Source organism: Pleurodeles waltl, chromosome 2_1, assembly GCF_031143425.1.
Source record: "Pleurodeles waltl isolate 20211129_DDA chromosome 2_1, aPleWal1.hap1.20221129, whole genome shotgun sequence".
NCBI lineage: Eukaryota > Metazoa > Chordata > Amphibia > Caudata > Salamandridae > Pleurodeles > Pleurodeles waltl.
The window spans coordinates 515230460-515255347 of NC_090438.1; positions in this window are offsets into that span (position 1 = coordinate 515230460).

Consider the following 24888-nt stretch of genomic DNA (forward strand, 5'->3'; position numbering starts at 1 on the left):
CTACTTAACATTAAATCAACAGTAGAACAGGCCATAAATTGGTTTGGAAATAGGAGACTGGATTGTAAAGCCACTCTGGTGCGTCCGTTCCTTAACTTCTTCCCCCACACTAATAAATTTACAACAGTGATGAGTAAAGCACTGTGTAATATCGTGTAGGTTGCTCCAAGATGAAAGGAAGATGCCAAAGATGTAATCCAATGTAAGTTTATTCCAATGACAGCGGTCCCATCCAAACAGCATCCAACTGCCAGCTTCACTGTCCAGCCTCTTACATCGCATCCCACAGTTCTATGACCTCACCCAGTTCTACACTACTCCTAAGGATTCTCTTACTATTCTCTCATGCATACTACACACCTCCCCCTTTTATCAACTAACAAACAAAACAAAAACAATAAGAACTAAAAGTTAAACAAAAATTGCTATATACATTTGTTCAAGAATAAGTATCAAGAAAAACAACATTGCTACATGCATTTGTTCGAATTAACATATTGGTGAAACAGAATTAACCAAACTATCATTAAGAGTCTTTCTAAACTTATTACATTTGAGAACCACCACCCGATTAAGATTCCACATCCTAGAATCTTCTGTTCTTATCGCATTGTTGAACACTTTAACCACTCTTACAGGCTTAGATTTATTCATGCCTCTCCCTTTGTTCAAAGGTCCACGAATAAGTACCCAATCACCTACTTTAACTTTAGTTGTTTGTGTTGACTTCCTTGAATCAAAATATTTTTTCCGAGCTTCTATTTTCTTTTGCTCCCTCTCTCTCCAACATCCATCTGATAATATCACACCTGTCCTTGACTCCATATCATTCACCCACCTGGGAGACAAAAAGGTATTAGGGTGTCTGGCTCTGAGTAATTCAAATGGTGTTTTACCTGTAGTGGAGTGAGGCGAGACCCTGTAAGCCTCAACCCTTTTCGTCACTTCTTTCCTCCAATTCAATCCACTACCCTTGGCCAAAGCTATAGTCTCCTTCAATACCCTATTGAAACGCTCTACCATGCCGTTGGTTTCGGGATGATAAAGCGCACACTTCTTGTGCCGTATGGAACAGTCCGCTAAAAATTGTTCCATCTCTCTAGACACTAACTGCACACCATTGTCAGTGAGGATAACTTTGGGAATACCCTCTCTGCCAAACACTTCTTTCAGAAAACCAATGACGTGCTTTGTCTCAATGCCCATAGTAAATTTGATCTCCGGCCACCTTGAGAACACATCCACCAGCACTAGGAGATATACATCACAACCCTCTCCACGAATAGGCCCTAAAATATCAAACGCAACTTCCTCCCACGGCTGAGTGGGACGATCTCTAATCTCCATGGGTTGAACCCTGGGTTTGATAGATTTCTCGCTCATTACACACTGCATACACTCTCTAATGATTCTCTCTACCTGACTGTCCATTCCTGGCCACCAGTACGTCAAACGCAATCTCCCTTTGGTTTTTGAAACACCTTGATGACCCGAGTGGGCAAGGGAAATAAGCTCCTGTCTTAATGTGATGGGAGGAATTAGTCTTGTACCCCTAAACAGCAGACCATCTCTACTTGACAATTCCCCTCTCACATGCCAAAACTTCTGAGTCTCCAAACTCCCTTCATTCCTGTTCTCCCAACCTCTCTCTATCAAGGAAAGTATTTCAACCATTGTGCAATCTAACTCACATTCTCTCCTCCATCTTTCTTTAGTCACAACACTGTCATCAAAACCAACTCCTTCAATTTCACATACCACTTCATCATCCAAATCCTCTTCACTCCCTTCTCCCAACTGGTTATCTTCTGTCAACCATACCAGCCTTGATAATGTGTCAGCCACCCTGTTTTGCGCTCCAGGAATGTATCTAATCTCAAAATCAAATTCCTGTAATGATACCACCCACTTCGTGATCCTACTTGATATCGCATCAATTCCTTTCCTTTTATAGATCTCACAAAGAGGTTTATGATCTGTTCTAACCTCGAATTTGGTGCCCCACAGCAAGTTCTTGAGCTTCTTCACAGCCCAGTGTACCGCTAAAGCTTCCTTCTCGATTACCGAGTAATTCAACTCAGCATTCCTTAGAGCTCGCGACAAAAACAAAACCACTTGCTCAGACTTATGATCACCTTGTTGCAGAACAGCTCCAAGACCTTTCGCACTGGCATCAGTGATCAAAACTGATGAAAGATTAGGATTAAAATTCTTCAATTTGGGAGCCCTAACCAACTTCTCCTTAATTTCTTTAAATTCACTTTCACACTCCTCACTCCATCCAAACTCTACACCTTTCTGTAATAACCTCCTCATATTCACACACATTTCAGCAAAATTCTTGATAAACTTCCCATAATACTCAGCCATCCCAATGAATTTCATCAGTTCCTCTTTATTAAGTGGTGACTGTAACTTCCTAATGGTATCTACAAGCTCTTTCTTTGGTGATATACCTTCTCCAGTGATCGTATGTCCCAAATACTCAATGGAGTCCCTTTGAAATTTACACTTCTCCATTTTAACGGTCAAACCACACTCTCCCAGCCTCTCCAGGACTTCAAATACTCTCCTTTCATGCTCAGAACTATTTTTCCCAAATACCAAGACATCGTCTTGGTAAATCCTAACACCCTCCAAATCCTTCAAAACTTTTTCCAACATCCTTTGAAAGACCGAGGCTGCAGATATCAACCCAAACGGTAACCTGGTGTACCTGAATGTTCCAAACGGAGTGACAAAGGCAGTGAGATCTTTAGACTGTTCAGTTAACCTAATCTGATGATATGCCTACGTCAGATCTATTGTGGAAAACACTTTTGCTCCTTGCAGCAACATCAACATATCTGAAATGTTTGGTAAGGGATATCTATCTACAATCACATGTTTGTTTAATTCTCTCAAGTCCACACATAAACGAAGACTCCCATTCACTTTCCTGGCTGCAACCACTGGTGCCAACCATTCAGTTCCCTCAACTTCTTCGATGATCCCTTCCTTCTGAAGCCTCCCCAGTTCCAATTTCATTTCTTCACGCAAAGCTACTGGTACACCACGAACTTTGCTGCATACAGGTTTCGCTCCTTCTTTGAGGCGAATATGATGTACGTAGTGTCAAAGACACCCCAGTTTATTTTGAAAGATCAACGGAACTCTCAACTTAAGTTTTGCCACAAAACCATCATCACCTGTGGTTTGTTGAGCAGTAGCCCCTCCCGGATCTACAATCTCATTCACCCCCACTTGATCTCTAATTTTCACAGGGGGGTCATTATTTGGATCAAGTATCACGTCCAAATCTTTCTGATGGAACCAACTCAGAACACTGTCACCCTTCTTGGACACGTAAATCTTCGCATTAGTATATTTGTGTTTGTATTGAAGTATACCCCAAAAATACCCATGCAGCTTTATAGGCTCTCCACCATATGCATGAGGCGTTATATCTGGTTTGAATAACTTTACTTTGTCTTTGAGTTTTCCCAAAAAGAATTCTCTCGAAATGATGGTTATCTTTGCTCCAGAATCGAAAAGAACCTTAGTTCTTTCACCATCCACCAAAACTTCATCAATAGGTCCTTTCCTTCTCTCTCCTCCAACCTGAAGAACGATTTGGCCACACTCAAATTCATCCCCATCATTGGTGTCTGAATCATTATTAACACCATATACACTATTTTTAGTCTTGCACACACTAGCAAAATGCCCTTTCTTTTTACACAAGTTGCAAACCACCTTAATTGCCGGGCAGTTCTTATCATATGCCATGTGACCCTGCTTGCCACAACGAAAACACTTCCCTTGAAAAGTAGCTCTCTTTTCCTTTCTATAACTCTGCTTTACTGGAATCTCTTGTTTGTCCTTGACCAGTTGTACATTCTCACTCTTGTTCTCTTCCTTCTTTATTGTTTCAACACACATGAGTGAATGTTCAATTTTCTTGGCTAACACTAAGACTTCATCCAATGATGGATCATCCTTTTGCCAAATTTCCTCCCTAACTCTTTCTATGTTACAGCCCAACATAAACTGATCTCTGATCCTCTCCTCTGACAAAGGTCCAAACTTGCAAGATGAAGCCAATTTTCTAAGAGCTGTAACATAGCCTTCCACAGTTTCACACTCTCCTTGATTCCTCCTGCCAAAATGATATCTTTCGAGTATGGTGCTAATTTTCGGAATGTAATGTCTATCTAGTTTTTCTATGCATGTCTCATATTCATTTAGGTTCTCATCAAAAATGTCTGGAAGATTGTCAAACACTTCCTGACCCTCTGAACCTAAACAATGTAAAAGTAGCGCAGTCTTCCTTTCAATGCTTAAAGATGCGCCACACACCTTTGCATATCTCTCAAAAACCTTCTTCCACTTTTGCCATTTAATAGGTGGTTCTCCTGGCATGGCCAAAAAGAAAGAAGGTGCAGTGACATTCTGCATCATGAAGAACTTCCGTTTGAATGAAATCACAGCTTCCCAGAGTGCAAGTCTTTTAATGGCACGACACTGTTGAAAACAAAACTCAGAATTTAGAAATGTGGTTTCCAATCTTTATTCCTGTGTGTTTAAAAATTCACAGTTCAAATCGTGAATTATTATCCCTTACAGGCTGTCCATCTGCTTTGGTTGTGGCATTTACTGCCCAGTACTGCTATTTGATCCCTAGTTACTCCTTAGATCACTGTAGATCAATGTAGAGGTGCTTGAATTTCAAATTTGTTGCTCCGCTTATAGCTTACAGCTATAAGAACACAGATGATGCAGCTGGCGCACAGCTCAGCTGAAGTCTTATACTATCTGTTGCACGCGGCAAATTCAGAATACAGATGATGCAGCTGGCATGCGTGTTAAATATCCATGGGAACGCACGCGGCACAGCTGATGCGCGGCACGTCCCAAACACACAATGTAGCTGGCGCGCGGCTGAAGCTATGCAGTCTCCATGGAAATGCACGCGAGACAGCTGGCACGCGTTCAACTGCCGGCCTCAGCTGAAAGCGGCGAATTTATTATTTTTTTTTTAAATGAATGCGCTTAGAGAAGAAAATGTCAAACTTCCTGAATACGGAAAAATCGCTCACCTTTCTTGTGCTTCGTGTCCTTAAAGTTCCTTGTTGAGACCTCTGTTCCCCCGTGTGCAATGAAATAATGGCATTGGGTTAAAAAAACTCTCATCCCATCCTCAGTCGCCAGTGTAATATCGTGTAGGTTGCTCCAAGATGAAAGGAAGATGCCAAAGATGTAATCCAATGTAAGTTTATTCCAATGACAGAGGTCCCATCCAAACAGCATCCAACTGCCAGCTTCACTGTCCAGCCTCTTACATCGCATCCCACAGTTCTATGACCTCACCCAGTTCTACACTACTCCTAAGGATTCTCTTACTATTCTCTCATGCATACTACACACTGGTACACATAAGTGCAAGCCATTAACATTCCCAACCTTCACACTGTTATTTTGCAAACTACTGAGTACAAACAATTTATCTATCAACATTTGTGCACTTTATATACCTTCGGTCATCACTGATTTTGGGGGGCTTTCTAAAAAATATGCAGTTTCTGTACACTTCTTCTAATTACAGGCATAATTTGGCAATGTAACTTTTTTTTTCAACATGTCTTTATTGGAAGTGGCATACCACAATCCTGACGGTGTAACATATAAGCTTACATCAGCAACGGTAATATAACATATTGTCTACAGGCAGTTTGGAATATGATGTATAAAGCTGTGGTGTTACCCCATCAAATGTGGGTTAATGTGTGGCATAATAAACCCGCCATGTCTGACACATAGTTACACCCACACAAGTCAGCATCTAATTGGCGGTCAGCCGGTCCAGGATGGTATCCCACTAAGACAATATAATGAAATTAAGCCACAACAGTAAAAGGAAGAAAAAGAGGAATGAACAATCAACAAATCAAATCAAATCAAATCATTAACATTTATAAAGCGCGCTACTCACCCGTGCGGGAGCAGCAGCATCACCACAGTCCTACAGCAGCAGTCACCCCAATATCCACAATTGACTCCCATCAGAGGAGACAAAAGGGAGAAGGTAAGAGAGCAAAGGCAGTGCGCATGGAAGAGACCAAAATGCACAGAGAACATTCGGACCGTGGTTGCAGCGTCTGCAGCTCAAGCAATTAGTGAGGCTCAGCTATTCGGGCTCCGGGGGCGAGGGGGTCGGTCCCGTCACCTTAGTGGGAGCCCCCTGTCCAGCACTAAATCCAGCAGAGCGAACCTATGACCGATCTTGCCCCCCCCTCTGCTTAGGAGTCAGGGGTACACCCAGCAGACAGTGTTTAATCAAGGCTTCCAATCGGACATGAGTAACTTCCTGTTGGAATATGATGGAGAAACTATGATGTAGAATGGTTTTAGAAATCCTTGCACTCATAAATGCCATGAGGACCGGCACTTTGAAAAAATGTATGTAGGAAAATATTAAACCCTTGCATTATTGTTACATAGAAAGCTTGTCCTAGCTACTATAGGGCTTATCTGGCCTTTACTATAATATCTTAGGAATCATACTTTGGGAAGTTTCATAGAACACAAAAATGAACAACAAGCCCATCCTAGAGTCTCGCTGGGCAGTCCACAATCCCATTAAAATAGAGTCTATAGGAAAGAGCAGGAAATAGTGGAAACCCATAGCTTCCTTAGACAAGCAGCACTACCCAAAGATTATGGTTCACCTGAGAGTAGCGTTGTCAGATGGTTAGGGTAATAGAACTTTCAATGGTTTGGGATTTCGGTGAAATACTTTAAAGACTGCATCACATTGTTAAAATGAGCACACACTGTTGGGGAGTGCCCACCAAAAGCCAGACAATGCACCTTACCAATTAAAAACAAGTTTGGTCTACAGCGTATTTGTTCATTCAAAGGATTATCCGATACACAAATGACAACACAAGAGAGAAACATGGAATGGAACAACACATTACAGAACCATGGCGTGGATGTTTACCAGCTGCTGCACGTTTGTGTGAAGTACCCCTCAGACCATTGAAGGCCCCCTTGATGGTGGGTTTAGTCTACAAAGGTAACCACCCTTGCTGGACCCTTATGGACCCTGCAGAGGGTTTTCCGCTGAGCTCACCTGTCACACTGTCAATCTCAGCACATGTTTACTTTTCAAAGGGCCTAGGTATCCCCACATGCAATTGCAGCGCATGCACATGCTCTAACCACCATTTTATACTGCTTGCCCTCTCCTAAAGGGCACTCAGCAGGGGACAGTAAATATAAACCACCTGTCAGGAGGAACATATTTTGATTATCCCCAAGGGTCATTTTGCTCATATTTATGCTGAAAAATATGGAGCAGTTTATGCGCAACTCTACCAGCAGATCTATGAGTGCAACTAACACAGGCACAATCAGCAAGCACAGTCATGCATGCACAAACTACAAACACTGTCCCAAACAGAATGCATATGTGTACTTTATGGGCAGTACATAAATATGTGTTTACGTGTGTGCACACGTCTCACAGTATATGTTGCCCTTATGTATGCTCTCTGTGAATCCTTATCTGCTTGCACATTTGTTGATGTTGCACTATAAGAAAGCCAGATACCTTGGCTTTGCCAATGTTTTTTCAACCTTGAAACTACGACACCAACGCCCTCATTATGCAAGGCCTGGTAGTCCCGATGTGGCTTTTAGCCGAAGCGCACAGAACACAGCGTGGGTCACACGTGTTGCAGGAATACTGTGGCTCAAGGGTTTTCACGAGACTTTTCATTGCTCATATCGGGTCAAATGTCTGAGTGATATGAGGAATAGCAGCATGTGCAGAGCCGTGCAGAAAAGTGAAATATCCGGTAGGACCAGCTCAGCAATCCTAGGGTCATGTTACGAATCCAGAAGTATAAAACTTCCTGCTAGGATACTTATTGCAATAATAATGCAGGTTTCACCATGTTCTTCACAGCCATGTATTCTAACAATCTCAGTTTAGGTGGGAGACTCCTGCTTTTGTAAAGCAATGAAAAAATAATTATTTTTCCTTTCTTCCACTCACAACGTCCCTCTCTTCAAATAAGTTCATGAGAAAATTAAATTCCATTGTGTTTTTGAAGTCTTCCTCTTATTTTTGCTTGCCCGCATGTATAATTGAGATTAGCTAACAGAGCTAATGAATCAAAAGCTCTTGATATAGTGATGTTTTAAAGTGAAATAATTACAGAATAACCTCTACTTTCATCGCCCCGGCTCAAAAAAATAAGGGGTATATTTATCAATCTTTCATGCAGCACAGCAAGCCATCCTGCTGCCCTGCCTGAAAGGGAAAGGACAGGATTGCACCATATTTAACATTATATGGCACATTTCACTGTTCTTTCTTGGCGCAGGCGTACTTCCGGCTGCCAAGCGCTAATGCAGGCATCATTGCGTCATGTTGTAAGGGTCCCTGTGTTGTAGGCAGGATTGTTTTTAAGCAGTAAGGGGGACCTTCCTGCACAAAAACAATCCTTAGAGGTATTTCCTCCTTCTAAGTGTGCTGCAGAATCATAATGCAGCACACTTAGAAGAGGGAAACAAGGAGGAGAAATAAAGATATTTCTCTTCATTGGGCCTCTGGTGGGGTGGCGTACAATTCTGACACATTCCCTGGTCTACCAATGTCAGTAAAACTGTGAATGTGTCAGAGTCCATGGGTGGATGCGTGGGAACACCCATGCTCATGCTCCACCCATGGAATTCCTCTCTGTCGCAGAGTAACGCAAGGCAGCGATTTGCGCTGCACTAGTTACTCTAGATTTATCAATTCTAGCAAGGTGGCCTTTCGTGGCTTGAAAAATCTCATTTAGGTGATGCGTCGCCCTTGCGCTCCTTTGCGTGGGGCAGGAGTAATGCAAAACATTGATAAATCTGGGTCTAAATATTTTGAGTTGTGCCTGTTAAATACCAATACCGTATCTCGCATAGAGCATAACATTATTTGAAGTAGTTGAAGTAACTTACCATGTTACTACACCTTACAAAACCTACATTACTTGGCACACACATGCAAGCTAAATTAAAGATTCTCCAAGTCAGATGAGAAGGAGAGTCCTGATTTTATTAAAGAAAAAGGAAGAGGGCATTATGCAGTCTCTTTTCCTGATTTTCATTCAAATAACAACTTTGAAGCACTATATTTCCCACAGTCCTGATCCCCCGGCCAGGAAATAACAACACAGAAGAAATACATGACACACTGTAAATAAGGGCAGTCTATAACTCATAGCCCCTTTTATAGATGATTGAGTCTAAAGTCATGGAAGAACTGAAACAATGTAGAAAGAAAAAGAAAGACAAGAAGCAATCATATGCCTTCTTTTGCTTGATGCACTGCCTTAAGGAGCATGCTCTTCATCCAGTGGAAGTGCTTCAATCTAAATATATTGCAGACTGCCCTATTAGACCCTCATCGAGATTGGCACCAGGAATAATCACAAAGAATTTGTTACCAACTAGTACAAGGACGGGCACACAAACAAGCAATGGCAACATATTAATTTGCCTTTAATAAAACCAGGACTTTCCTTCACAACTGGCTAAGAAAATATGCAATTTTAATACAAGACAGGAGGCTTGTGTTATATAAGTTCAAAGTATATCCACAGCTTCATTGCCGCATGCTGAATCGGCTTACAATAAAATGTTTTAACTGTTGAAATCCTTCACCAATGTGCCAGTTTAAGGATATCTTCCAATCTAGCTCCAACTCAAAAGGCCTTTGACACTGGTAACATAAAGTCATCATCATTTCTTTGCACTGAATAATACTTTAACTTGCAATATGCTTAACCATTACTTATACCTTATTTTACACTTAGATTTAGTGAATCAGGTGATTTATATGTTTTTGATTTACCTATAGTTGAGATGTATGCATCTTAGCATTGATATGAGTGGGCCCTGGTGGCCAACTCCATTTTAAAGTCAACATTGCATTTTTGCTTGGTGTGCAATACTTTCTGTTTCAGGCACCAGAGTCACCGTATTCTCATTAAAAATGTTTTTTTCTGTTAGCTTGTGTGTGAAGGCCATATTTGTTGCCATCAATTGGTTGGACGATGATTTAACCCCTTCTGTGCCGAGGACGTAGTGGTTACGTCCTTCGGCACAGTGCTGCTGTGCCGAGGACGTAACCACTACGTCCTCGGCACACAGCCCAGAGGGAGCGCTCTCGCTCCCTCTGTGTGCTTCCCCCCACCCCCCCCCCCCCCAAGTCAGGGATGGAAGGGGAAGCCCTTCCCCTTCCACCTCCGACCCCCCCACCCCCTCTGTGACGTCAGCCCGCGAGATTGAAGCTGAGCATTTCTCTTTCAATCTCGCTGGAAGCAGAGCTTCCAGCGCGATGGGGGAGACCCGGAGAGGCTTCAAAGGGAAGGAAATGCATTTCCTTCCCTTTGAAGTCTCTCCCAGGGTTTCAAAAGCCGGATTGCTTGCAGTCCGGCTTTTGAAACCCCACTAGACACCAGGGATTTTTTATTTATTTTTGGAAATGGACATAAGGGAGCGACCCCTTGGGCAAGGGTCGCTCCCAGGGGGGGCATTTTTTGGGGAAGGCCGCAGATCGGCCTATTATTAGGCAGATCTGCCCCCAGAGGGGGCAGAAACCTCTAGGCACCAGGGATCATTTTTTTTTTTCTTTTTGTTTTGTTTTGGTTCTTTTTTAGGTGGGGAGCGACCCCTTAGGCAAGGGTCGCTCCCCTAGGGGGCAAATTATATTTAGGCCATTTCTGCCCCCCTTAGGGGCAGATCGGCCTATTTTTATGAGGCCAATCTGCCCCCAAGGGGGACAGAAACCACTAGACACCAGGAAGTTTTTTTTTTACGTGAATTTCACGCAAGGGGAGCGACCCCTTAGGCAAGGGTCGCTCCCTGGGGGGGGAATTATTTTAGGCCATTTCTGCCCCCCTGGGGGGTAGATCAGCCTATTTTGATTTTTTGTTTTTTTTGTTTTACAGATGGGGAGCGACCCCTTGGACAAGGGTCGCTCCCCTGGAGGGGAAAATTGTATTTAGGCCATTTCTGCCCCCTTTGGGGGGCAGAAACCACTAGGCACCGGGGATTTTTTTTTTGCCACCAATGTCACGCAGGGGGAGCGACCCCGTAGGCAAGGGTCGCTCCCGGGGGGTAGGGGGGGTGGGGGCGGCAAATTTATTTTAGGCCATTTCTGCCCCCCTGGGGGCAGATCGGCCTATTGTTATTAGGCCGATCTGCCCCCGGGGGGGGTGAGAAACCTCTAGGCGCCAGGGCAAATTTTTTTTGTGTGTTTTTTTTTGTTTGTTTGTTTTTTCAGAGATGGGGAGCGACCCATTAGGCAAGGGTCGCTCCCCTGGGGGGCAAATTGTATTTAGACCATTTGGGGGCAGATTGGCCGATTTTAGGTCAATCTGCCCCCAAGGGGTCAGAAACCACTAGGCACCGGGGATTTTTTTATTGGCGCCAATGTCACGCAGGGGGAGCGACCCCGTAGGCAAGGGTCGCTCCCGGAGGGGTTTGGGGGGGGTGGGGGACAAATTTATTTTAGGCCATTTCTGCCCCCCCTTGGGCCGGCTGAGCTAGAGGCCAAAATCCACAGGTAGGCACCGTTTTCTATGAAAAAATGTGATGTGTCCACGTTGTGTTTTGGGCCATTTCCTGTCGTGGGCGCTAGGCCTACCCACACAAGTGAGGTATCATTTTTATCGGGAGACTTGGGGGAACGCTGCGTGGAAGGAAATTTGTGGCTCCTCTCAGATTCCAGAACTTTCTGTCACCGAAATGTGAGGAAAACGTGTTTTTTTAGCCACATTTTGAGGTTTGCAAAGGATTCTGGGTAACAGAACCTGGTCAGAGCCCCACAAGTCACCCCATCTTGGATTCCCCTAGGTCTCTAGTTTTCAAAAATGCACAGGTTTGGTAGATTTCCCTAGGTGCCGGCTGAGCTAGAGGCCAAAATCTACAGGTAGGCACTTTGCAAAAAACACCTCTGTTTTCGTTCAAAAAATGTGATGTGTCCACGTTGCGTTTTGGGGCATTTCCTGTCGCGGGCGCTAGGCCTACCCACACAAGTGAGGCATCATTTTTATCGGGAGACTTGGGGGAACGCTGCGTGGAAGGAAATTTGTGGCTCCTCTCAGATTCCAGAACTTTCTGTCACCAAAATGTGAGGAAAACGTGTTTTTTTAGCCACATTTTGAGGTTTGCAAAGGATTCTGGGTAACAGAACCTGGTCAGAGCCCCACAAGTCACCCCATCTTGGATTCCCCTAGGTCTCTAGTTTTCAAAAATGCACAGGTTTGGTAGGTTTCCCTAGGTGCCGGCTGAGCTAGAGGCCAAAATCTACAGGTAGGCACTTTGCAAAAAACACATCTGTTTTCTTTCAAAAAATGTGATGTGTCCACGTTGCGTTTTGGGGCATTTCCTGTTGCGGGCGCTAGGCCTACCCACACAAGTGAGATTTCATTTTTATTGGGAGACTTGGGGGAACGCTGGGTGGAAGGAAATTTGTGGCTCCTCTCTCATTCCAGAACTTCCTGTCACCAACAATGTGAGGAAAACGTGTTTTTTTAGCCACATTTTGAGGTTTGCAAAGGATTCTGGGTAACAGAACCTGGTCAGAGTCCCACAAGTCACCCCATCTTGGATTCCCCTAGGTCTCTAGTTTTCAAAAATGCACAGGTTTGGTAGGTTTCCCTAGGTGCCGGCTGAGCTAGAGGCCAAAATCTACAGGTAGGCACTTTGCAAAAAACACCTCTGTTTTCTTTCAAAAAATGTGATGTGTCCACGTTGCGTTTTGGGGCATTTCCTGTCACGGGCGCTAGGCCTACCCACACAAGTGAGGTATCATTTTTATCGGGAGACTTGGGGGAATGCTGAGTGGAAGGAAATTTGTGGCTCCTCTCTGATTCCAGAACTTTCTGTCACCAAAATGTGAGGAAAACGTGTTTTTTTTGCCACATTTTGAGGTTTGCAAAGGATTCTGGGTAACAGAACCTGGTCAGAGCCCCACAAGTCACCCCATCTTGGATTCCCCTAGGTCTCTAGTTTTCAGAAATGCACAGGTTTGGTAGGTTTCCCTAGGTGCCGGCTGAGCTAGAGGCCAAAATCTACAGGTAGGCGCTTTGCAAAAAACACATCTGTTTTCTTTCAAAAAATGTGATGTTTCCACGTTGCGTTTTGGGGCATTTCCTGTTGCGGGCGCTAGGCCTACCCACACAAGTGAGGTTTCATTTTTATTGGGAGACTTGGGGGAACGCTGGGTGGAAGGAAATTTGTGGCTCCTCTCTGATTCCAGAACTTTCTGTCACCAAAATGTGAGGAAAACGTATTTTTTTAGCCAAATTTTGAGGTTTGCAAAGGATTCTGGGTAACAGAACCTGGTCAGAGCCCCACAAGTCTCACCATATTGGATTCCCCTAGGTCTCTAGTTTTCAAAAATGCACAGGTTTGGTAGGTTTCCCTAGGTGCCGGCTGAGCTAGAGGCCAAAATCTACAGGTAGGCACTTTGCAAAAAACACCTCTGTTTTCTTTAAAAAAATGTGATGTGTCCACGTTGCGTTTTGGGGCATTTCCTGTCGTGGGCGCTAGGCCTACCCACACAAGTGAGGTATCATTTTTATCGGGAGACTTGGGGGAACGCTGGGTGGAAGGAAATTTGTGGCTCCTCTCTGATTCCAGAACTTTCTGTCACCGAAATGTGAGGAAAACGTGTTTTTTTAGCCACATTTTGAGGTTTGCAAAGGATTCTGGGTAACAGAACCTGGTCAGAGCCCCACAAGTCACCCCATCTTGGATTCCCCTAGGTCTCTAGTTTTCAAAAATGCACAGGTTTAGTAGGTTTCCCCAGGTGCCGGCTGAGCTAGAGGCCAAAATCTACAGGTAGGCACTTTGCAAAAAACACATCTGTTTTCTCTCAAAAAATGTGATCTGTCCACGTTGCGTTTTGGGGCATTTCCTGTTGCGGGCGCTAGGCCTACCCACACAAGTGAGGTTTCATTTTTATTGGGAGACTTGGGGGAACGCTGGGTGGAAGGAAATTTGTGGCTCCTCTCTGATTCCAGAACTTCCTGTCACCAAAATGTGAGGAAAACGTGTTTTTTTAGCCAAATTTTGAGGTTTGCAAAGGATTCTGGGTAACAGAACCTGGTCAGAGCCCCACAAGTCACCCCAGCTTGGATTCCCCTAGGTCTCTAGTCTTCAGAAATGCACAGGTTTGGTAGGTTTCCCTAGGTGCCGGCTGAGCTAGAGGCCAAAATCTACAGGTAGGCACTTTGCAAAAAACACCTCTGTTTTCCTTCAAAAAATGTGATGTGTCCACATTGCGTTTTGGGGCATTTGCTGTCGCAGGCGCTAGGCCTACCCACACAAGTGAGGTATCATTTTTACCGGGAGACTTGGGGGAACGCTGGATGGAAGGAAATTTGTGGCTCCTCTCTGATTCCAGAACTTTCTGTCACCAAAATGTGAGGAAAACGTGTTTTTTTAGCCAAATTTTGAGGTTTGCAAAGGATTCTGGGTAACAGAACCTGGTCAGAGCCCCACAAGTCACCCCATCTTGGATTCCCCTAGCTCTCTAGTTTTCAAAAATGCACAGGTTTGGTAGGTTTCCCTAGGTGCCGGCTGAGCTAGAGGCCAAAATCTACAGGTAGGCACTTTGCAAAAAACACCTCTGTTTTCTTTAACCACTTCGCTGCCAGGCCTTTTCCCCCTCCTGTGCCAGGCCTTTTTTTGCCTATTTGGGGCAGTTCGCGCTTAGGCCCGCATAACTTTTTGTCCACATAAGCTAACCAAGCCAAATTTGCGTCCTTTTTTTCCAACATCCTAGGGATTCTGGAGGTACCCAGACTTTGTGGGTTCCCCTGAAAGAGGCCAAGAAATTGGCCAAAATACAGGGAACATTTTGTTTTTTTCAAAAAAATTGGAAAAAGTGGCTGCAGAAGAAGGCTTGTGGTTTTTCCCCTAAAAATGGCATCAACAAAGGGTTTGCGGTGCTAAACTCAGCAGCTTCCCAGCTTTCAGGAACAGGCAGACTTGAATCCGAAAACCCAATTTTTCAACACAATTTTGGCATTTTACTGGGGCATACCCCATTTGTGCAATTTTTGTGCTTTCAGCCTCCTTCCAGTCAGTGACAGGAATGGTCATGAAACCAATGCTGGATCCCAGAAACCTAAACATTTCTGAAAAGTAGACAAAATTCTGAATTCAGCAAGGGGTCATTTGTGTAGATCCTACAAGGGTTTCCTACAGAAAATAACAGCTGAAAAAGAAAAATATTGAAATTGAGGTGAAAAAAACATCAATTTTTCTCTACTTTTTACTCTGTAACTTTTCCCTGCAATGTCAGATTATCGAAAGCAATATACCGTTACGTCTGCTGGACTCCTCTGGTTGCGGGGATATATAGGGTTTGTAGGTTCATCAAGAACCCGAGGAACCCAGAGCCAATAAATGAGCTGCACCCTGCAGTGCGTTTTCATTCTATACCGGGTATACAGTAATTCATTTGCTGAAATATAAGGAGTAAAAAATAGCTATCAAGAAAACCTTTGCATTTCCAAAAAGGGCACAAGATAAGGTGTTGAGGAGCAGTGGTTATTTGCACATCTCTGAATTCCGGGGTGACCATAGTAGCACGTGAATTACATGGAATTTCTCAAATAGATGTCTTTTTTACACACACCCCTATATTTGGAAGGAATAAATGTAGAGAAAGACAAGGGGCAATAACACTTGTTTTGCTATTCTATGTTCCCCCAAGTCTCCCGATAAAAATGATACCTCACTTGTTTGGGTAGGCCTAGCGCCCGCGACAGGATATGCCCCAAAACACAACCTGGACACATCACAGAAAACAGAGCTGTTTTTAGCAAAGTGACTACCTGTAGATTTTGGCCTCTAGCTCAGCCGCCACCTAGGGAAACCTACCAAACCTGTGCATTTCTGAAAACTAGAGACCTAGGGGGATCCAAGGAGGGGTGACTTGCGGGGCTCGGACCAGGTTCTGTTACCCAGAATCCTTTGCAAACCTCAAAATTTGGCTAAAAAAACACATGTTCCTCAAATTTCTGTGGCAGAAAGTTCTGGAATCTGAGAGGAGCCACAAATTTCCTTCCACCCAGCGTTCCCCCACGTCTCCCGATAAAAATTATACCTCACTTGTGTGGGTAGGCCTAGCGCCCGCGACAGGATATGCCCCAAAACACAACGTGGACATATCACAGAAAACAGAGCTGTTTTTAGCAAAGTGACTACCTGTAGATTTTGGCCTCTAGCTCAGTCGCCACCTAGGGAAACCTACCAAACCTATGCATTTCTGAAAACTAGAGACCTAGGGGAATCCAAGGAGGGGTGACTTGTGTGGCTCGGACCAGGTTCTGTTACCCAGAATCCTTTGCAAACCTCAAAATTTGGCTAAAAAAACACATGTTCCTCACATTTCTGTGGCAGAAAGTTCTGGAATCTGAGAGGAGCGACAAATTTCCTTCCACCCAGCATTCCCCCACGTCTCCCGATAAAAATGATACCTCACTTGTGTGGGTAGGCCTAGCGCCCGCGACAGGATATGCCCCAAAACACAACCTGGACACATCACAGAAAACAGAGCTGTTTTTAGCAAAGTGACTACCTGTAGATTTTGGCCTCTAGCTCAGCCGCCACCTAGGGAAACCTACCAAACCTGTGCATTTCTGAAAACTAGAGACCTAGGGGAATCAAGGAGGGGTGACTTGTGTGGCTCGGACCAGGTTCGGTTACCCAGAATCCTTTGCAAACCTCAAAATTTGGCTAAAAAAACACATGTTCCTCACATTTCTGTGGCAGAAAGTTCTGGAATCTGAGAGGAGCCACAAATTTCCTTCCACCCAGCGTTCCCCCACGTCTCCCGATAAAAATGATACCTCACTTGTGTGGGTAGGCCTAGCGCCCGCGACAGGATATGCCCCAAAACACAACGTGGACATATCACAGAAAACAGAGCTGTTTTTAGCAAAGTGACTACCTGTAGATTTTGGCCTCTAGCTCAGCCACCACCTAGGGAAACCTACCAAACCTGTGCATTTCTGAAAACTAGAGACCTAGGGGAATCCAAGGAGGGGTGACTTGCGGGGCTCGGACCAGGTTCTGTTACCCAGAATCCTTTGCAAACCTCAAAATTTGGCTAAAAAATCACATGTCCCTCACATTTCTGTGGCAGAAAGTTCTGGAATCTGAGAGGAGCTACAAATTTCCTTCCACCCAGCGTTCCCCCAAGTCTCCCGATAAAAATGATACCTCACTTGCGTGGGTAGGCCTAGCGCCGGCGACAGGAAACACCCCAAAGCGCAACGTGGACACATCCTAAATTTTGGAAAAAAACAGAGGTGTTTTTTGCGAAGTGCCTACCTGTAGATTTTGGCCTCTAGCTCAGCCGGCACCTAGGGAAACCTACCAAACCTGTGCATTTCTGAAAACTAGAGACCTAGGGGAATCCAAGGAGGGGTGACTTGCGGGGCTCGGACCAGGTTCTGTTACCCAGAATCCTTTGCAAACCTCAAAATGTGGCTAAAAAAACACATGTCCCTCACATTTCTGTGGCAGAAAGTTCTGGAATCTGAGAGAAGCTACAAATTTCCTTCCACCCAGCGTTCCCCCAAGTCTCCCGATAAAAATGATACCTCACTTGCGTGGGTAGGCCTAGCGCCGGCGACAGGAAACACCCCAAAGCGCAACGTGGACACATCCTAAATTTTGGAAAAAAACAGAGGTGTTTTTTGCGAAGTGCCTACCTGTAGATTTTGGCCTCTAGCTCAGCCGGCACCTAGGGAAACCTACCAAACCTGTGCATTTCTGAAAACTAGAGACCTAGGGGAATCCAAGGAGGGGTGACTTGCGGGGCTCGGACCAGGTTCTGTTACCCAGAATCCTTTGCAAACCTCAAAATGTGGCTAAAAAAACACATGTCCCTCACATTTCTGTGGCAGAAAGTTCTGGAATCTGAGAGAAGCTACAAATTTCCTTCCACCCAGCGTTCCCCCAAGTCTCCCGATAAAAATGATACCTCACTTGCGTGGGTAGGCCTAGCGCCGGCGACAGGAAACACCCCAAAGCGCAACGTGGACACATCCTAAATTTTGGAAAAAAACAGAGGTGTTTTTTGCGAAGTGCCTACCTGTAGATTTTGGCCTCTAGCTCAGCCGGCACCTAGGGAAAGCTACCAAACCTGTGCATTTCTGAAAACTAGAGACCTAGGGGAATCCAAGGAGGGGTGACTTGCGGGGCTCAGACCAGGTTCTGTTACCCAGAATCCTTTGCAAACCTCAAAATTTGGCTAAAAAAACACATGTCCCTCACATTTCTGTGGCAGAAAGTTCTGGAATCTGAGAGGAGCTACAAATTTCCTTCCACCCAGCGTTCCCCCAAGTCTCCCGATAAAAATGATACCTCACTTGCGTGGGTAGGCCTAGCGCCGGCGACAGGAAACACCCCAAAGCGCAACGTGGACACATCCTAAATTTTGGAAAAAAACAGAGGTGTTTTTTGCGAAGTGCCTACCTGTAGATTTTGGCCTCTAGCTCAGCCGGCACCTAGGGAAACCTACCAAACCTGTGCATTTCTGAAAACTAGAGACCTAGGGGAATCCAAGGAGGGGTGACTTGCGGGGCTCGGACCAGGTTCTGTTACCCAGAATCCTTTGCAAACCTCAAAATGTGGCTAAAAAAACACATGTCCCTCACATTTCTGTGGCAGAAAGTTCTGGAATCTGAGAGAAGCTACAAATTTCCTTCCACCCAGCGTTCCCCCAAGTCTCCCGATAAAAATGATACCTCACTTGCGTGGGTAGGCCTAGCGCCGGCGACAGGAAACACCCCAAAGCGCAACGTGGACACATCCTAAATTTTGGAAAAAAACAGAGGTGTTTTTTGCGAAGTGCCTACCTGTAGATTTTGGCCTCTAGCTCAGCCGGCACCTAGGGAAACCTACCAAACCTGTGCATTTCTGAAAACTAGAGACCTAGGGGAATCCAAGGAGGGGTGACTTGCGGGGCTCGGACCAGGTTCTGTTACCCAGAATCCTTTGCAAACCTCAAAATGTGGCTAAAAAAACACATGTCCCTCACATTTCTGTGGCAGAAAGTTCTGGAATCTGAGAGAAGCTACAAATTTCCTTCCACCCAGCGTTCCCCCAAGTCTCCCGATAAAAATGATACCTCACTTGCGTGGGTAGGCCTAGCGCCGGCGACAGGAAACACCCCAAAGCGCAACGTGGACACATCCTAAATTTTGGAAAAAAACAGAGGTGTTTTTTGCGAAGTGCCTACCTGTAGATTTTGGCCTCTAGCTCAGCCGGCACCTAGGGAAAGCTACCAAACCTGTGCATTTCTGAAAACTAGAGACCTAGGGGAATCCAAGGAGGGGTGACTTGCGGGGCTCGGACCAGGTTCTGTTACCCAGAATCCTTTGCAAACCTCAAAATGTGGCTAAAAAAACACATGTCCCTCACATTTCTGTGGCAGAAAGTTCTGGAATCTGAGAGAAGCTACAAATTTCCTTCCACCCAGCGTTCCCCCAAGTCTCCCGATAAAAATGATACCTCACTTGCGTGGGTAGGCCTAGCGCCGGCGACAGGAAACACCCCAAAGCGCAACGTGGACACATCCTAAATTTTGGAAAAAAACAGAGGTGTTTTTTGCGAAGTGCCTACCTGTAGATTTTGGCCTCTAGCTCAGCCGGCACCTAGGGAAAGTTACCAAACCTGTGCATTTCTGAAAACTAGAGACCTAGGGGAATCCAAGGAGGGGTGACTTGCGGGGCTCGGACCAGGTTCTGTTACCCAGAATCCTTTGCAAACCTCAAAATTTGGCTAAAAATACACATGTTACTCACATTTCTGTGGCAGAAAGTTCTGGAATCTGAGAGGAGCCACAAATTTCCTTCCACCCAGCGTTCCCCCAAGTCTCCCGATAAAAATGATACATCACTTGTGTGGGTAGGACTAGCGCCCACGAAAGGAAAGGGCCCAAAACACAACGTGGACACATCACATTTTTTTATAAAAAGCAGTGCCTACCTGTGGATTTTGGCCTGTAGCTCAGCCGACACCTGAGGAAACCTAGCAAACCAGTGCATTTTTGAAAACTAGAAACCCAGGGGAATCCAAGATGGGGTGACTTGCGGGGCTCTGACCAGGTTATGTTACCCAGAATCCTTTGCAAACATCAACATTTGGCCCAAAAAACACTTTTTCCTCTCATTTCGGTGACAGAAAGTTCTGGAATCTGAGAGGAGCCACAAATTTCCTTCCACCCAGCGTTCCCCTAAGTCTCTCGATAAAAATGGTACATCACTTCTGTGGGTAGGCCTAGCGCCCACAAAAGGAAATGGCCCAAAACACAACGTGGACACAACATATTTTTTCACAGAAAACAGAGGTGTTTTTTGCAAGGTGCCTACCTGTGGTGTTTGGCCTGTAGCTCAGCCGGCCCCAGGGGGGGGGGGCAGAAATGCCCTAAAATAAATTTGCCCCCCCAACCCCCACCCTCCCCCGCCGGGAGCGACCCTTGCCTACGGGGTCGCTCCCCCTGCGTGACATTGGCACCAAAAAACAAATCCCCGGTGCCTAGTGGTTTCTGCCCCCTTGGGGGCAGATTGACCTAAAATTGGCCAATCTGCCCCCAGGGGGGCAGAAATGGTCTAAATACAATTTGCCCCCCCAGGGGAGCGACCCTTGCCTGATGGGTCGCTCCCCATCTCTAAAAAAAGAAACAACAAAAAAAAAACACACAAAAAAAAAAATTGCCCTGGCGCCTAGAGTTTTCTGCCCCCCCCCGGGGGCAGTTCGGCCTAATAATAGGCCGATCTGTCCCCCGGGGGGGCAGAAATGGCTTAAAATAAATTTGCCCCCCCCAACCCCCACCCCCTCCCCGGGAGCGACCCTTGCCTACGGGGTCGCTCCCCCTGCGTGACATTGGTGCCAAAAAACAAATCCCCGGTGCCTAGTGGTTTCTGCCCCCTTGGGGGCAGATTGACCTAAAATTGGCCAATCTGCCCCCAGGGGGGCAGAAATGGTCTAAATACAATTTGCCCCCCCAGGGGAGCGACCCTTGCCTGATGGGTCGCTCCCCATCTCTAAAAAAAGAAACAACAAAAAAAAAAACACACAAAAAAAAAATTGCCCTGGCGCCTAGAGTGTTCTGCCCCCCCCCCGGGGGCAGTTCGGCCTAATAATAGGCCGATCTGTCCCCCGGGGGGGCAGAAATGGCCTAAAATAAATTTGCCCCCCCAACCCCCACCCCCCCCCCCCGGGAGCGACCCTTGCCTACGGGGTCGCTCCCCCTGCGTGACATTGGTGCCAAAAAACAAATCCCCGGTGCCTAGTGGTTTCTGCCCCCTTGGGGGCAGATTGACCTAAAATTGGCCAATCTGCCCCCAGGGGGGCAGAAATGGTCTAAATACAATTTGCCCCCCCAGGGGAGCGACCCTTGCCTGATGGGTCGCTCCCCATCTCTAAAAAAAGAAACAACAAAAAAAAAACACACAAAAAAAAAATTGCCCTGGCGCCTAGAGTTTTCTGCCCCCCCCCGGGGGCAGTTCGGCCTAATAATAGGCCGATCTGTCCCCCGGGGGGGCAGAAATGGCTTAAAATAAATTTGCCCCCCCCAACCCCCACCCCCTCCCCGGGAGCGACCCTTGCCTACGGGGTCGCTCCCCCTGCGTGACATTGGTGCCAAAAAACAAATCCCCGGTGCCTAGTGGTTTCTGCCCCCTTGGGGGCAGATTGACCTAAAATTGGCCAATCTGCCCCCAGGGGGGCAGAAATGGTCTAAATACAATTTGCCCCCCCAGGGGAGCGACCCTTGCCTGATGGGTCGCTCCCCATCTCTAAAAAAAGAAACAACAAAAAAAAAACACACAAAAAAAAAATTGCCCTGGCGCCTAGAGTGTTCTGCCCCCCCCCGGGGGCAGTTCGGCCTAATAATAGGCCGATCTGTCCCCCGGGGGGGCAGAAATGGCCTAAAATAAATTTGCCCCCCCAACCCCCACCCCCCCCCCCGGGAGCGACCCTTGCCTACGGGGTCGCTCCCCCTGCGTGACATTGGTGCCAAAAAACAAATCCCCGGTGCCTAGTGGTTTCTGCCCCCTTGGGGGCAGATTGACCTAAAATTGGCCAATCTGCCCCCAGGGGGGCAGAAATGGTCTAAATACAATTTGCCCCCCCAGGGGAGCGACCCTTGCCTGATGGGTCGCTCCCCATCTCTAAAAAAAGAAACAACAAAAAAAAAACACACAAAAAAAAAATTGCCCTGGCGCCTAGAGTGTTCTGCCCCCCCCCGGGGGCAGTTCGGCCTAATAATAGGCCGATCTGTCCCCCGGGGGGGCAGAAATGGCCTAAAATAAATTTGCCCCCCCAACAATCACCCCCCGCCCCCCGGGAGCGACCCTTGCCTACGGGGTCGCTCCCCCTGCGTGACATTGGCGCCAAAAACCAAATCCCCGGTGCCTAGTGGTTTCTGCCCCCTTGGGGGCAGATTGACCTAAAATCGGCCAATCTGCCCCCAGGGGGGCAGAAATGGTCTAAATACAATTTGCCCCCCAGGGGAGCGACCCTTGCCTGATGGGTCGCTCCCCATCTCTAAAAAAAAAGAAAGAACAAAAAAAAAAAACACAAAAAAAAAAAATTGCCCTGGCGCCTAGAGGTTTCTTCCCCCCCTGGGGGCAGATCGGCCTAATAATAGGCCGATCTGCCCCCAGGGGGGGCAGAAATGGCCTAAAATAAATTGCCCCTCCCCCCCAGGGAGCGACCCTTGCCTAAGGGGTCGCTCCCTTTGCGTGAAATTCACGCAAAGAAAAAAACTCCCTGGTGTCTAGTGGTTTCTACCCCCCTTGGGGGCAGATTGGCCTCATCAAAATAGGCCAATCTGCCCCCAAGGGAGGCAGAAATGGCCAAAATATAATTTTCCCCCAAGGGGAGCGACCCTTGCCTAAGGGGGTCGCTCCCCACCAAAAAAAAAAAAAATGAAACAAAAAAAAAAAAAAAGGGTCCCTGGTGCCTAGAGGTTTCTGCCCCCCCTGGGGGCAGATCGGCCTAATAGTAGGCCGAACTGCCCCCATGGGGGGCAGAAAAGGCCTTCCCGAAAATATGCCCCCCCTGGGAGCGACCCTTGCCCAAGGGGTCGCTCCCTTTTGTCAATAACAATAATAAAAATTAAAAAAAAACTGGTGTCTAGTGGTTTCTACCCCCCTTGGGGGCAGATTGGCCTCATCAAAATAGGCCAATCTGCCCCCAAGGGGGGGCAGAAATGGCCAAAATATAATTTTCCCCCAAGGGGAGCGACCCTTGCCTAAGGGGTCGCTCCCCACCTCAATAAAAAAAAATGAACCAAAAAAAAATAAAAAAAAATAAAAATGGTCCCTGGTGCCTAGAGGTTTCTGCCCCCAGGGGGGGCAGAAAAGGCCTTTTCAAAAAAATGCCCCCCCTGGGAGCGACCCTTGCCCAAGGGGTCGCTCCCTTTAGTCAATTTCAAAGAAAAAAAAAAAAATCCCTGGTGTCTAGTGGGGTTTCAAAAGCCGGATTGCAAGCAATCCGGCTTTTGAAACCCTCGGAGAGACTTCAAAGGGAAGGAAATACTTTTCCTTCCCTTTGAAGCCCCTCCGGGCCTCCCAAGTGATTGAAAAAGAAATGCTTTTGCATTTCTTTTTCAATCGCGCTGGAAGCAGTGCTTCCAGCGCGACTAGGGAGGCCCCTGTGACAAATCAGCGCAGCGCTCGTGCGCTGACGTCACAGGGGGGGGGTGGGGGGGGCGGGGGTGGAAGGGGAAGGGATTCCCCGGTCAGCCCTGACCTGGTGGGGTGGGGGGGCGTCCCTCGGGAGGAGTGCTAGCGCTTCTCCCGAGGGAAGCATTCAGGACGTAATGGTTACGTCCATGGCGCCACACGGGCGCTGCCATGGACGTAACCATTACGTCCGTGGCGGGGAAGGGGTTAAAAAAAATGTGATGTGTCCACGTTGCGTTTTGGGGCATTTCCTGTCGTGGGCGCTAGGTCTACCCACACAAGTGAGGTATCATTTTTATCGGGAGACTTGGGGGGAACGCTGCGTGGAAGGAAATTTGTGGCTCCTCTCAGATTCCAGAACTTTCTGTCACCGAAATTTGAGGAAAACGTGTTTTTTTAGCCACATTTTGAGGTTTGCAAAGGATTCTGGGTAACAGAACCTGGTCAGAGCCCCACAAGTCACCCCATCTTGGATTCCCCTAGGTCTCTAGTTTTCAAAAATGCACAGGTTTGGTAGGTTTCCCTAGGTGCCGGCTGAGCTAGAGGCCAAAATCTACAGGTAGGCACTTTGCAAAAAACACATCTGTTTTCTTTAAAAAAATGTGATGTGTCCACGTTGCGTTTTGGGGCATTTCCTGTCGTGGGCGCTAGGCCTACCCACACAAGTGAGGTATCATTTTTATCGGGAGACTTGGGGGAACGCTGCGTGGAAGGAAATTTGTGGCTCCTCTCAGATTCCAGAACTTTCTGTCACCGAAATGTGAGGAAAACGTGTTTTTTTAGCCACATTTTGAGGTTTGCAAAGGATTCTGGGTAACAGAACCTGGTCAGAGCCCCACAAGTGACCCCATCTTGGATTCCCCTAGGTCTCTAGTTTTCAAAAATGCACAGGTTTGGTAGGTTTCCATAGGTGCCGGCTGAGCTAGAGGCCAAAATCTACAGGTAGGCACTTTGCAAAAAACACCTCTGTTTTCTTTAAAAAAATGTGATGTGTCCACGTTGCGTTTTGGGGCATTTCCTGTCGTGGGCGCTAGGCCTACCCACACAAGTGAGGTATCATTGTTATCGGGAGACTTGGGGGGAACGCTGGGTGGAAGAAAATTTGTGGCTCCTCTCTGATTCCAGAACTTTCTGTCAC